The sequence below is a fragment of the Mirounga angustirostris genome, unplaced genomic scaffold (genome assembly GCF_029215605.1).
Source record: "Mirounga angustirostris isolate CCGP_5_RB_7025 unplaced genomic scaffold, mMirAng1.0.hap1 SCAF_5, whole genome shotgun sequence".
Lineage (NCBI taxonomy): Eukaryota > Metazoa > Chordata > Mammalia > Carnivora > Phocidae > Mirounga > Mirounga angustirostris.
The window spans coordinates 25,600,652-25,615,060 of record NW_026991713.1 but is presented as its reverse complement, the minus strand read 5'-3'; the positions used below and the strand labels follow the sequence as shown (position 1 = coordinate 25,615,060).

The 14,409-nt window shown below is 43.7% G+C and overlaps 1 long non-coding RNA gene across 3 annotated transcripts in view; it reads right to left on the bottom strand.

The window, feature by feature from the left end:
- LOC123837919 (uncharacterized) overlaps nucleotides 1–14,088 on the bottom strand; it is a 50,311-nt gene extending 36,223 nt beyond the window's left edge. For 2 of the 3 annotated variants that reach the window (XR_010411390.1, XR_010411391.1), the window contains exon 1: nucleotides 14,022–14,084. This is a non-coding gene — a long non-coding RNA (uncharacterized LOC123837919). Of the gene's footprint in view, nucleotides 1–14,021 lie in introns of all 3 variants that reach the window. The other variant, XR_006789323.2, reaches the window with a different exon arrangement.
- Nucleotides 14,089–14,409: the final 321 nt, after the last annotated feature.

The following is a 14,409-nucleotide window of genomic DNA, read 5'->3' as shown; positions in this document are numbered from 1 at the left end:
GGGATGATGTTTAAAGTCAGTCAAGTAAAAGAAGAAAAGAAGTAGCATTGTAAGTTATGCTTTTTCTGTGTTGCATCAGGCTCCTCTGAAGCATACAGCACGTTAGAGAGAGACTTTCAGAACCACCCAGACATGGACTCAAATCCTGTCTCCCTTATGTCTTAGTGGCCTTGAACAATTCATCTACCTTCTCTAAGACAGTTTCTTTACTGGTAGCATGGGGATAATAATTCCACCTACACAAGATTGTTGGGGAGATAAAATGATACCATGTAAACAAAGAAGTACAGTGCTGGGAGAATTGGAGGTGCTTGGTGGATGTGAGTATTTAGAATTCTCCCTCAGGTATCATGTTGTATAACAAATATTGTAGACAGGCTCCTAACTTATGGGGTGGAGGGAGGGAGTGGTGTTTGGAGACAAAAGGAAGAAAAAATATATAAACAAATTAACAAGCATAGATTCATATTCTGAAAAGTGCTCTGATGGAAGTAAACAAGAAAACCACCAACAAAAAATCTGATAATGAGTGGAAGCCTCCTTTAGATAGGATAGACCAGGATGGCCTCCCTAAGAAGGTGACATATGAACTGAGTCCTGAAGGCAGAGAGATTACCAGACAAAGAGTTTGGGGAGGGGTTCTAGAGAGAACAGAAAGGGCAAAGGCCCTGAGGCAGGAAAGGGATGGGCATATTCAAGGAACAGAGGGAAGACCAGTGGCTGGAATGGTGAGATTAAAGAGGTAGATGGGAAACAGATCAGAAAAGGCCTTGCAGGGTGCCTGAATGGCTCAGTTGGTTGGGTGACTGCCTTTGGCTCAGGTCATGATCCCCAGGATCAAGTTCCACATTAGGCTCCCTGTTCAGCAGGGAGTCTGCTTCTCCCTCTGACCCTCCCCTCTCTCATGCTCTCTCTCTCTCTCTCTCTTATTCTCTCTCTCTCAAATAAATAAATAAAATCTTTTAAAAAAAAGAAAGAAAAAGAAAAGGACTTCCAAGATTTAGTAAGAGTTTCAAGTTCCATGCTCAGTGATATACCTGGTTAAAATTCTAGTAAGATCATTAGAATTATCCGGTGTAGAACAGAATGGATAAGGGCATGTGAAGGGAGACCAGCTAGGAGACCATTGTGATAATCTGTGATTGACAGTGGGGACATAGCCTAAGGCAGTGGTAGTGGAGATGGGGAGAAATGCATGGATTCGAGATATGTTTTGGTTGTAGGACCAGGAAGCCCCTGGGATGAATTTGTTACGTGGGAGAGGAGGAAAAAGGAGGAATTAAAGATAAATCTTGACTCTGAGGTTTGAGCAACTACTTGAGCAGATGTGGGACCATTTACTGAGATGGAGAAGTCTTGGGAAGAAACAGGTTTAAGGTACTGAGTTTGAGGTGCCTATAGGGACCAGGTGGCAGTGGATTAGACAGTCAGATGAACAAGGCTGGGTCTCAAGGGAGAGCTCAGGGCTGGGGTACAAACTGCAGATCATGGGACTAGACGAGATCATCAGGAAAGATGGGAAATAAGAGAAGGGGGAAAGCCCCAGCCTCGAGGCTCTCCCGCATGAGCCTTGAGACTCATAGAGGAAGAGTCAGCCAGGAAGAGAAGCCATGACCCAGGAGGGGAATGAGAAGAGTTGAGGTGATAGATAGCAAGAGAGAAAAATATTTCAAAAAGAAGGAAGCAGTCGGCTCTGGTATGAGCTGTGAGAGATTAGTGAAATGAGCTTTACATTTAGGAAGGAAAAAAAAAATCTACTCTTTACAGCATTGCTAGCAGACTGATCTCTTTCTAAAACAGATCTGATAATGTTACTCCCTTGATTACAAAATTCCGTGGCTCACCACCAACTCCTTAGCAAGGCATATTGGCCTGCTTCTTCCCAGCTTGGCCTCCATCTGCTCTCATTCCCCACTCCTTTGCCCAAGCTTCCTCTGAGCAGCAACCACAGGCTGGTCCTGCCTCTCTTAGCAACACCGCTCTCTGGGTCTGTGCAGTTTCTTGGACCTGCGCGAACCTGCCTGTCTCCTGATGGATGCTGCCCCCCTGACCCAGCCCTGATTCTACCTCCAGACCATGTTGTTTGAGCCATTCTCTAGGATCTCACAAAAATCCCCTGCTTGGCTCTCTAATACAGCACTCCTCAGGTTGCATTAGAATTGTTTCCCAGTTGGGGCACCTGGGTGGCTCAGTCGGTTAAGCATCTACCTTTGGCTCAGGTCATGATCTCAGGATCCTGGAATCAAGTCCCACATTGGCCTCCCTGCTCAGTGGGGAGTCTGCTTCTCCCTCTGCCCTTTCCCTCCCTCTGCCCCTCCCCTCCCCCTGCTCCTCCCCTCCCCTTGTGGGCATGTGCACTCTCTCTCAAATAAATAAAAATCTTTAAAATAAAAAAAAAAAGAATTGTTTCCTGATTGATCTCACCCATTAGACTATGAAGTTCTTTATAGTTGGGACTGTGTTCTGTGCATCATTAGTGCCCAGCATAATACCTAATCTACAAGACATGCCTACTAGGTATTTGTTGAATAAATTTCCTAAAGACTATTATTTCAAATAGAAGTTCTAACAGTTCTTAAAGGAAAAGCAAAGTTAAAATGTATCTTTTGAACCTGAATACACATACAAGTCCCCTTGCTCAAAAAATCATCTTAAAAGCTACCAACACTCCTGGCTGTGGGCTGAATTGTGTCCCTCACCCCCAAACTCCCAAATATGTTGAAGTCTTAACTCCCAATACCTCAGAAAGGACCTTGTTTGGAAATAGGGTCTTTATAGAGGTAATCAAGTTAAAATGAGGCCCATAGGGTGAGCCCTAATCCAATATAACTGGAGTCCTTATAGAAAGGAAAAATTTGGACAGAGACATACAGATACACACAGAGGGAAGCCACAGGGAGAATGCCATGTGAAAATGGAATATCTATAAGCCTAGGAGTGCCTGAGGCTGCTGGAAGCTAGGAGAGGCCTGGAATGTGCCTTCCCTAGCACCTTCAGAGGGAGCCTGGCCTTGTGACACCTTGATTTAGGACTTCTGGACTCCAGAACCGTGAAACAACACGTTTCTGTTGTTTTAAGCCACCTGGTTTTGGGTACTTTATTATGGCGCCCTGGGAAATGAATACACTCCCCAACATGGAGAGAGCCCAAATTTGCTTTGTCACTTTGGCACTCTATAAACTTAACTCTTTATGCTAAAGAATGAAAAAATACAGGAAAAAAAAAAAAAAAAAGAGCACTCTCCTCAATTTTGCCTGGGAATTGAAAAGAATCTCCAAAGACTTTTTTTAATCAGGTTTAAATTAATCTACATTTTATATTTTTAGTGATACTAAATTAACTCAATGCATTTTGATAATGTATGTAGAAACTGATTATATTAATTTGAATGCTATATTTTTATTCAGTAAAAGAAAGTTAAGCATTTTTTTCTGCTCATTTTATAAATTTGGATGAGTCTCATTATTAAATAAAATAGTGTATTAAATAAAAAGTTTGGGGGCACCTGGCTGGCTGAGTCGGTGGAGCATGCAACTGTTGATCTTGGGGTTGTGAGTTTGAGCCCCATGTTGGGTGTAGAGATTATTTAAAAATAAAATCCTAAAAAAAAAAGTTATTTATAAAAACTGTAAAGTTCTGGACTGAAACAGTGAGACGGTGGATAGTTAAATTTGTATCGGGCGCCTCGGTGGCTCAGTTGGTTAAGCGTCTGCCTTCGGCTCAGGTCATGATCCCAGGGTCCTGGGATCGAGCCCCGCATCAGGCTCCCTGCTCAGCAGGAAGCCTGCTTCTCCCTCTCCCACTCCCCCTGTTTGTGTTCCCTCTCTCGCTGTGTCTCTCTCTGTCAAATAAACAAATAAAATCTTTAAAAAAAAAAAAAGTTTGTATCAACTTGGGGCACCTGGGTGGCTCAGTCGGTTAAGTGGCTGACTCTTGATTTTGGCTCAGGTCATGATTTCAGGATCCTGGGATGGAGCCCCACGTCGGGCTCCACACTCAGAGGGGAGTCAGCTTAAGATTCTCTCTTTTCTTCTCCCTCTGCCCCTCCCCCCCCGCTCGCTCTCTCTAAAATAAACAAATAAATCTTAAGAAAAAAAAAAGGTTGTGTCAACTTGACTGGATGCCCAGAGAGCTGGTAAAGCATTATTTCTGGATATGTCTGTGAGGGTGCTTCAGGAAGAGGTTAGTACTTGGGTTGGTAGACTGAGTAAAGCAGTCACCAAAGCAGGTGGGCATCATCCAATCTGTTGAGGGCCTCTGTGAAACAAAAAGGCAGAGGAAGGGCAAATTTGCTCTTTACAGGAACTGGGACATCCATTTTCTCCTATCCTCAGAGGTTGCTGTTCCTGGTTCTTGGGTCTTTGAACTCAGACAGTGGCTTTCTTGGTTCTCCAGTTGGCAGACAGCAGGACTGGGGACTTCTCAGCCTCCATAACTGCATAAGCCAATTCCAACAATAAATCTGTTATATATATCTTTATATATACATATATATATATATATATATATATGTATATGTATATATATATCTCCTATTTTTTCTGTTTCTCTGAGAACTCTAATACATATGGGGAGGTGAAAGTTTCCAGAATCCATGGGGAGATGACAGAGAAATTATCATTGACTGATTTGAATAAAGAAGAAAAAAGATAAGAAGTTCATACTTTGGGGAGGCATTACTCACTCTAACCAAGAAAACAAGCCACTTTGAGTGTTTACAATAGAGAGAATTTAATACAGGGAACTGATTACACATAATGGGAGAGCTAAGCACCAAATAGGACAATGAGGCAAACCTGAAATTAACAACCAAAGGAGCCACTACTGTCTCAGGCTGGAACAGGTTTCTCAGTCTGGGCACTACTGATATTTTGGGGTAGATAATCCTGTTGTGGAGGGCTGTCCTGTACCTCATAGGATGTTTAGCCTTTATCTCTGGCCTTTATCCACTAGGTGCTAGAAGCATCACCCATGCAAGTTGTAACAACCAAAAAGTTTTCTGGACATTGCTAACTGTCCCTTGAGTTGTAGGGAGGGAGGAACAGAGAGGAGGGTAGACAGAAATGTTACCGGTTGAGAAACACTGAGCTAAAGGGACGAAAGGAGGAGGTGGTATTACCAGAACCCAGGGTCATCCAGGGTCACCCAGGAAAAGCTGGAACCACGAGGCAGAGGGGTCTGTCCAGTGAAAGTTAGAGGCAGGAAGAAGAGGCCCCAGACAGAAAGGGAAAGGGAGAAATACATTGGCTTCTTCTTGCCCCTCGGTCTCCTGCAGGCTCGTGCTGCCTTCCTGACATACAGAGCAAATCAAAGGCAAGGAATGGTTCTGAGCATGGAGGCCCAGACTCAGTACAAGGATTACCTTAAAACTTTGATTCTAAATGAGGACAAAAATTTAAATCTGAGGTCGAACTTTGAGACTGGTGCTCATTCAATGTGCCAGATCACCAGATGATTGCTGTACATTATCCAGAGGCAGCTTACTGTGACACCAAAGCGATCCCTCACTTGTACAGCAGGTACCTTCCAAGCCCCTGGAAGGGTCCTAAGAATGTGTTCAACACACTCCCATGTTCTAGTAAAATTCGTATCACACTTCCCGTCATGTGGGGTGGAAGGGAGAGGGTGTGGATATTTTGAAGATCTGGTTAAAGGAAAGTTGAGGTGGGTATCAGCTCTATCCTTGGACCTGAGCAACAGGGGCTCCTGTCCTGGGCCCCACACTTTAGAGGGCCTCACTCTGGCTCTCCTCCTGCTGCACCCCTGCCCTTGAGATGAGATGCAGCACCAAAGGGAAATGCCCACCCAGAATTTTTGCCCTCCCATTCTTGCCCATATTTGAGTACCTTGGACCCTAGAATTCCCTGCCCAAATGGCCCTGGGCCTGCTTCCAGGATCTACACGGGCCTCTCCCCTCAGTCCAGCCTTCTGAGAGTGGACCATGCTGTATGCAACCATACTTCTAGGTCCAAGAGGTGGCCAAGACATGGCTGGTTGCTGGAGGTTATGGATATATCTTGGATGTGTGGACCAGATTGTCCACAGATGTTTGTGAGAGATTTCTCATGGTATGGAATGGAGTTAGGAATGGGAACAAGAGTGGGGTCATAAACAAGCAATAAAATCAATAGAAACCATTCTGACACTGAGAAGCACATTATAAGCCAAAATAATAAATTGTTTCAAATTATACCCAAAGTAGGAATTCATTAAGAGGAAGAAATACATTTTGAATAGAAGTAAAGAATAGGCTTTTATATTGTTTGATAGTCTATTCTTGATCTAACATGAATACTGGCATTATAAGCCACCAGCACCATGGGGTTACCATAAGCAAACTGGTTAATGAGAGTCATCAGTTCAAAAAGTATCTAAATTTAGTTCCTGTGCAAGAAAACTTGAAATGTGCATGAAATCTTACAGCTCATATATGAAAGAAATTTGATAGAGGGTTTCCCAAATTTGACAACAATCTTAAAAATTTACATGACTTACCAATAACCAGTGGAAAAACCTTTTCTAATATAACAACAATAAAAAAATATTCAATCATGCTAAAGGAAAAACTGATTTATCTTTCTTTCTTTTTTAAAGATTTTATTTATTTATTTGAGAGAGAGAGAGAGTGAGAGAGAGAGAGAGCGCAAGAGGGGGCAGGGTTAGAGGGAGAAGCAGACTCCCCACTGAGCAGGGAGCCCGATGTGGGACTCGATCCCGGGACTCTGGGATCATGACCTGAGCCGAAGGCAGTCGCTTAACCAACTGAGCCACCCAGGCGCCCTCAATTTATCTTTCAATAGAAAATGCTATTACAAAATCATTGTCATATAAAGAAGTATATACAGGGTACCTGGGTACCTGGATACCAGGGGTATGGGCCACTCAGTCAGTTGAGCGGCTGACTCTTGGTTTTTGGTTTGGGTCATGATCTCGTGGGTCATGAGATGGAGTCCCGCATCAGGCTCCATGCTCAGCAGGACGTCTGCTTGAAGATTCTCTCCCTCTGCCCCTCTCCCCCACTCTCTCTCTCCCTCTCTCTCTCTCAAATAAATAAATCTTTTAAAGAAAAAAGAAGTGTATACAGGTATGTCACAAAAAATATAGAGATAAAGATATTAAAGAGCTATATCAAGCTGTCAAATAATAAAGATTATTTTTCTAGATTTTTGTAGCATTTGTGAGCTTTTCAAATTTTGTCATTTGCTATAATTTCTCTTCTCAAGTATTATTCAACTTCATACTTAATTTTTTTTTTAGAGAGGGAGAGAGAGCGAGGTGGGGGAGAGGGAGAGGGAGAGAATCTTAAGCAGGCTCTACACCCAGTGCAGAGCCCGACATGGGGCTCGATCTCACAACCCTGTGATCATGACCTGAACTGAAATCAAGAGTCAGACGTTTAACTGATGGAGCCATTCATGTGCCCCCATTCTCAATTTTATATTCATAAATATATTCATATTTCCATTCTCTTTCCTAAGGAAGGAACCCACCTATCCCCAAATTGTATAAGCTTAGTGTCCACAAAACCTGAATCTTTCCCTAGCATCATAATTCATTATGAAGTGTTTGGGTGTGAAGAGGTAAAGTGAGCATGTTGTCAAGAAACGACCTTGGTGCCTTGGCGTCAAAGACACAGTTTGGAATAAAGAGGACCAGTAGCTTTACTGCTTTGCTGCAAAAAGGGGTCTGCAACAGGCTATGGCCTTCTAACGTTACAAGCGCGCCCAGAGGAAGGGTCTGGGAGGGTATTTATTTATTTATTTATTTGAGAGAGAGAGAGAGAGAGAGCAGAGTGGGGAAGGGCAGGGGCAGAGAGAGGGGAGCGAGAATCCCAAGCAAATGCCCCGCTGAGCATGGAGCCGAACACGGGGCTCGATCTCATGACCCTGAGATCAGCACCTAAGCCAAAATCAAGAGTCTGAGCCTCAACGGAGTCGCCCAGGTGCCCCAAGGCTGGGGGCAGGGATGGTTTAAAGGGAAATACAGGATCGAGCCAGTTTGACAGGAATTGTGTGAGTGCTGTCAGCCTCATTGTTTGTTTTCAGGCTGGTACCGGGTTCCTGAAACAAAAGGCTAAGGGAGGAGGGGAGATTTGCGGAAGAGAGGGACAAGGTTACTTTAAAATGGAGCTTTGCTGAAGCATCAGTGCAGCCATTTTGATTTTTGTTCCACTTTATCCTTGCAAGCGGCTTCCAGAGGGGCTTCGGGGTTTTGTCTGGGGAAATGGATAGAAAATTATCTGAGTGGGCAGCTCATCCTGACCCCCAAGATGTCAAGATGTATTATTGCAAGGTAAACAAATCAGCAGCTGGGACTTCCGGAATGATTTTCAGATGACTCAATTTTGTCCCCGTTTCTCCTTGCTTTTGTCCTGTAGTCATGGTGGCAGCTGATTCTGGAGGGTGACCTGGGCAAGGGGCAGATGACTGTTAGCCTGACTCCACAGTTTCTCAGAGAGCAAAGAAAGACAATGGTTAAAAAACAAAGCTGAAAAATAAACCAGCGGTCTGTCAGAACGCGCTATCAATCCTGACAAAGAGCTGGTATCTGTTTGGGAGCCCCAAGGACAATCCCTGAAGCAGACAAAGCAGGGTTGGGTATAAAGCAACAGGGACCCAAGCACACGGGTCTTGTTGGCAAGACTATAGGCAGCAGCGCTAAGACCATTCTTCTCGTTGGACAAAGCACAGGGATTCATTCTTACTGTGTAATTTATTATTTCTTTTAAAGTGAAGACATTTCACCCTGACGGGCGTTAGGTTTCTGAGCACTCACGTTTCCTCAGAAATAGCTACCAAGATTTGTGGATGTGATTTCTACCCGAACTGGTGTAGTCTGAGGACCAGTAAAAGGTGGGCTGCCCTGGGCAATACCGCCTGTCCGTTTTCCAGCCAAGTTCTTTTCATGGCTCAAAAACTTTGTGGTGAAATAAAGTGGGTTGAACACAGGCTTTTATCTCTTCTCCCTTCTGAAATCCCCATAACATCACTGTAAAAGAATAAAATAGGTCTATGGGGCGCCTGGGTGGCTCAGTCGGTTAAACGACTGCCTTCGGCTCAGGTCGTGATCCTGGAGTCCCGGGATCGAGTCCCGCGTCGGGCTCCCTGCTCGGTGGGGAGTCTGCTTCTCCCTCTGACCCTCTCCCCTCTCATGCTGTTTCTCTCTCTCTCTCTCTCAAATAAATAAATAAATAAAATCTTTAAAAAAAAAAACAAACCTCTCTCTCAAATAAATAAATAAATAAATAAAATCTTTAACAAACAAGAAAAACCACTTTATACACACTATCTCAATTAATCCTCATAACAATCATGTGCTGGAGGTACCTGTATCTCCTTACTTTACCTATAAAAACCTGAGACACTGAGTTTAAGGACATTCCCCCAGGTCACCTAGTTAGTAAGTGGCAGAGCTAGAGACGGACCCAGTCTGGCCATAGTGAGAGGGAGACACGGATCCCAAGTGGCAAAACCATTACTGGTCTACTACTGAGAGGGCCGTGATTTATGTTCCAAAATTTTCATTAAATTGCGTGGGCTGTATGCAGCATTATCGTATTTCCAACAGGTACAATGTGGGACAAGAAAGTGACGTAATGCCAAGCTCATCACTTTTGAGCCCCAGCAGGATCCCTATAGATACAGGTCTGTGATAGTCTGAATAATGGCCCCCTCAAAAGATGTTGTGTCTCAAGCCCTGGAACCTACTACCATATATGGTAAAACGGACTCTGCAGCTGTGATTGAATTAAGGATCTTGAGATGGGGATTCTCTAATCCTCACAGAAGACTCTGGGCCTCTTGTACTTCCACAGCACAGACCATGAGGTAAGGAGCCCACAGACGAGACACCCCTCTGCAAATGCTACATCACTGTTCCAATCACTAGCAAGAACTTGTTGACAGAGGTGAGTGGGCCCTCAGACAAATCTGTCCCTGAGCTGAGATATTAACTGAAGTTTGGCACTGATCATACACTATACTGGATACCCATATAAGAAGTAGTTTATAATCACAGGACATAAAGTTATCCCATTAAAGACAGGATAAATATACTAAGGCATTTGCAGGGCTCAAATAGCAGTACAAATGGATTTTGTTTAGGGATCAGAATTTCTACAGTGGCAAAAGACTGTGCTGTGGTTTTGAGGAGAGAATCATGAATAAAGTTTGGCTCGGATAGGTCTATAAAAAGGATGAAACTTCATTAGTCATGGATGGGAGTTGGTGTGTGATCAACAGTCCACATGTTCTCTTGGTAGAAATCATGTCTACTTGTGCCTAGCTAGATTTATATTATAAATTTATCATTCTAAAATGACCTCTGTAGCTGGGGGAAAAGGGGGAGGAACCCCACTGGGACACTTGAATGAGCCATCAGAGACTTGAGCAGATGGAAGGAGCAAATAATATAAGCCAGGAAGGGTGCTGAGCAAATCATTTGTCTTAGGAGTAGGTCAGTCACTTCAGGTCTGTAAAAGGACTGAGAACTCAATGTGTTCCTTAGACAAGGAAAGCTTATTGGGTGTACATGTAAGAGTCATGAACCAGAAAAGGACACATTTAGTCATTGGGAGGCCATGTGACTACTACAGGAGCTAGGCTCAGACCTTGACTTAGAACAGTGATATCAGAAACATGAGGTACATGGTCACTCTCCACTCCTCGAACATGGCAGACGTCACTAAGTGATCATCATACACTTTCTTGCTGAAGCCAGAGGCAGCCTCAAAATCTTTCTCGGCACAGATCCCAGAGAATGAATACTGGTGGCTCAGAGTCGACCCACAAGGACGCCTGGGTGCCTCAGTCGGTTAAGCATCTGCCTTTGGCTCAGGTCATGATCCCAGGGGCCTGGGATCAAGTCCCGCATCGGGCTCCTTGCTTGGCGGGGAGCCTGCTTCTCCCTCTGCCTGCCACTCCCCCTGCTTGTGCTCTCTCTCTCTCTCTCTCTGACAAATAAATAAATAAAATCTTTTTTAAAAAACAGAAACAAAACAAAACAGGGGCGCCTGAGTGGCTCAGTTGGTTAAGCGTCTGCCTTTGGCTCAGGTCATGATCCCAGGGTCCTGGGATCGAGCCCTGCATCGGGCTCCCTGCTCTGCAGGAAGCCTGCTTCTCCCTCTCCCACTCCCCCTGCTTGTGTTCCCTCTCTCACTGTGTCTCTCTCTGTCAAGTAAATAAATAAAATCTTTAAAAACAAAACAAAACAAAACAAAAAACCAATTTGCTATCCCTGGTTTAGAACAAGAGATAAAGGAACCAAACTTTAGTTTGAGTACAACCCGCATTAATATCTATCTTGAGAGAGCATTAGAGAGGCACATTGAGGAGGACAGAGAGATCTGGATACGGAAAGAAGGGAGGACTTCCAGGGTCTGAAGCCAAGAGGGCATCCGTGAAGTTGCAAGACATGATAAAGAACTTTAGCAAATACTTCCTCATGTCTCTTTGGCCTCAATGGGGTCACGCGCCCATCCTGAACCAATCACTGTACTCCGATGTGTGGGCTTTACTGATTAGTTCAAGTTAATCAGAGCCCACCTGTGGAGCCAAGGGCAAACTACATGACTATGCGGCGGGGAGGTGGCTCCTGCAAGGTAACTGGGGTACTCTCACCATGAAGGAAGAGACTTAATGCTGAGGAATAAACAGTAGGTGTTATTTACAGTAGGGTAGGATTTCCAAGGGTCAGAGTTGGAGAGCTGTCTTAGAAGGGCAGATGAGGTATCTATAAAGTAGGTGCAGAGTGGCCTGACAACCAACGTAATCATGTGTGGGGATGAGGTAGGAAGGGCTTTCCTCCTCTTAGGAGACCTAGAAATCCATACCTGCCGCAAAAATGAGGAAGCAAGTTTAGGTTGCAACTTAAGATGTCCCCAAAACTAGCAAAGGCATGAGCTTGAATTACCCTGAGCTAATCAGTTTTGGACAATTATCTAATGTCATATGAGAGAGAAACCCTGGAACCAGCCAGGAACTAGGTCCTTCAGCAAGTGCTTTCTGCAACTCGCGGAAACACCCCAGGTTTGCAATTTTGTTTGCCTGAATGTTTCCCCCCAGTGGTTAGCAACAACTCCTGAAGTCAGAAAGATGCCGAGTGCCTGCCTTCTAAGAAAGGAAAGAAGAAGGAAACTGGAGGGCTCGTGTCCCTTTTCTTCGTTCTTCCTGGAAACAGAAGATCTCCCAGGGAGAAGGGGATGGTGGCTTGGGAAAAAAAGGGAGGCTGGCTGGTTGCTTGGGACCTATGGAAAAGAGGAGAGGTGCAGAAAGGCAGTGATGAGAAGCAGCTGTGGAGGCTTAATGGGCAGGAAACCCATGGGTTACGGAGGAGAAGGAATTTGTAAATAAGAAGGGTGTCAAAGGAAAGAGAGGGAAGTCTGCTATAGTTTCTTCACAAATGGCATCAATTAGTTTAGGGATCTTTCAGCCGTAAGCATTAGAAAACCCAAACTGGCTTAGACAGAAAAAGAATTTATTGGCTCACATAATTTGAAAGGGACAAATGTAAAATGGACTCTGGCAAGATCTGATCCAACAACTCAAAGGATTCAGTTTCTGCCCCTTTCTACTCTCTTCATCCTAAGGCTGGCTCTCCTCATTGTTGCAAGATGGGTACCATTAGGACGGGGGGCAGGCGGGGAGCATGCTTCCTCGTTACATAGTCCCCTCTTATCTGGAGGGGAGACACGCCAGCGGATGCCTGAAACTGCAGATAGTACTGAACCCTATATATACTATGTTTTTCCCTAAACATACACACCTGTGATAAAGTCTGACTTATAAATTAGGCACCGTAAGAGATTAACAAAAATAATCAACAATAAAATAGAACAGTTATAACAATATACTGTAATAAGAGCTATGTGAGTATGGTCCCTCTCTCTCTCAAAATATCTTACTGTTCTGTACTCACCCTTCTTCTTGGGATGATGTGAGATGATAAAATGCCTACATGATGAGATGAAGGGAGGGAAATGACGTCGGCTGGGACACAGCATGAGGTTACTCCTGACCTTCTAACAATCCATCAGAAGGAGGATCATCTGCTTCCAGACCACAGTCTGGGTAACCGAAACCTCGGAAAGTGATAAGAGGGGGGACTACTGTACCATCAGATAGGAAAAAAAGGACTCTCTGTCCCAGAAGCCCTGTCAAGGGACTTCTGATTGGACTAGGTTCGGTCCTGTGACCAACTTTGAACCAATCACTGTGTCTGGAGGAAGGGAAATCAGGTTCTAATCTGAGGTGGCTGTGGAGTCCCTCATATAAACTCCTGATGGCTGAAAATGGTGGGAGTGATGGTTTCCTAAGATAAATAGGATATCATTATCATTATGAAGGAAGGGGAATAATGGCTGGATAGCCAACAATCGGTCGCTGAGTATCAGATGTACAGGGAAAGGTGAAATGTACGTAATGTATACTCTAAATCAAAGAGAAAGGCAAAGAGTGAAAGTTTCTCTCTTGGAAGTGGCTTTTGCTTAAAAAAAAAAAAAGAGAGAGAGAGAGTGTGCATGGGAAAGGATGACTGGAAAGAAGGCTCCCATGGTATGATTGTGGCCATGCTCAGCTGGTCAGCAGCTGTTCCATCAAATGAAATGAGACACAGGAAAACAACTCACATGAATAATCTCTGAAGATGGATCTCGATACCTATACTTTACCCAGTGTTCTTGGAAGGACTCATGGGGCACACCCTAAAGAGTGAGTTAATGTTCTGTTAAGTTCTTGCTTTATTTATTATCAAGGATGGTTGCTTCCTGAAACGCAGCACTCTATTAACATTCTGCATGTCACTTTGGTTCAGGTAAGCCATAGGAAGATGGATCACTGTTCATTCCCTGAAGAATTTCCCAAGTTAGAGATATAATTGATAATGTTAGGGTAGCCCAGTTCAAAACTCTAGCAAGTCACATAACATGGAAGATAGAAAATAATGAGAACAATCATTCTTTTGTGCTTAGAAGAGAATAGTAAAATAGTTTTGGTAGCATGATTATTCAATAAATTTTTTCTTACCTCCTGAGCTATTTGTCCTTGATTCATGCCAGGGGTCCGGCAGGCTGAGAGAGCCAATATATTTATCTGAAATAAAAGTTTCCAACTGGTATGTTAGAATATAGCAGTAGATTTCAAAGTTTGCCTGGTAATCAGGTAATTGTTTAAATAAATTATGATATATCTCTACAATGGAATTCTATTCATTCATTTAAAATGATGCTGTAGATGAAAATATGTTTGCATAATGCTCACAATATATTGTTGAGTAAAAAAAACAATTTACAAAATAATCTGGAGGTTATAATTGCACTTTTATAAAATACTAAAATATTTACATTTTTGCACAGAAAGAATGAGAAGATATCCTATAAGGTGTTTCTAGTGGTTTTCTCCAGGTGGTGGGATA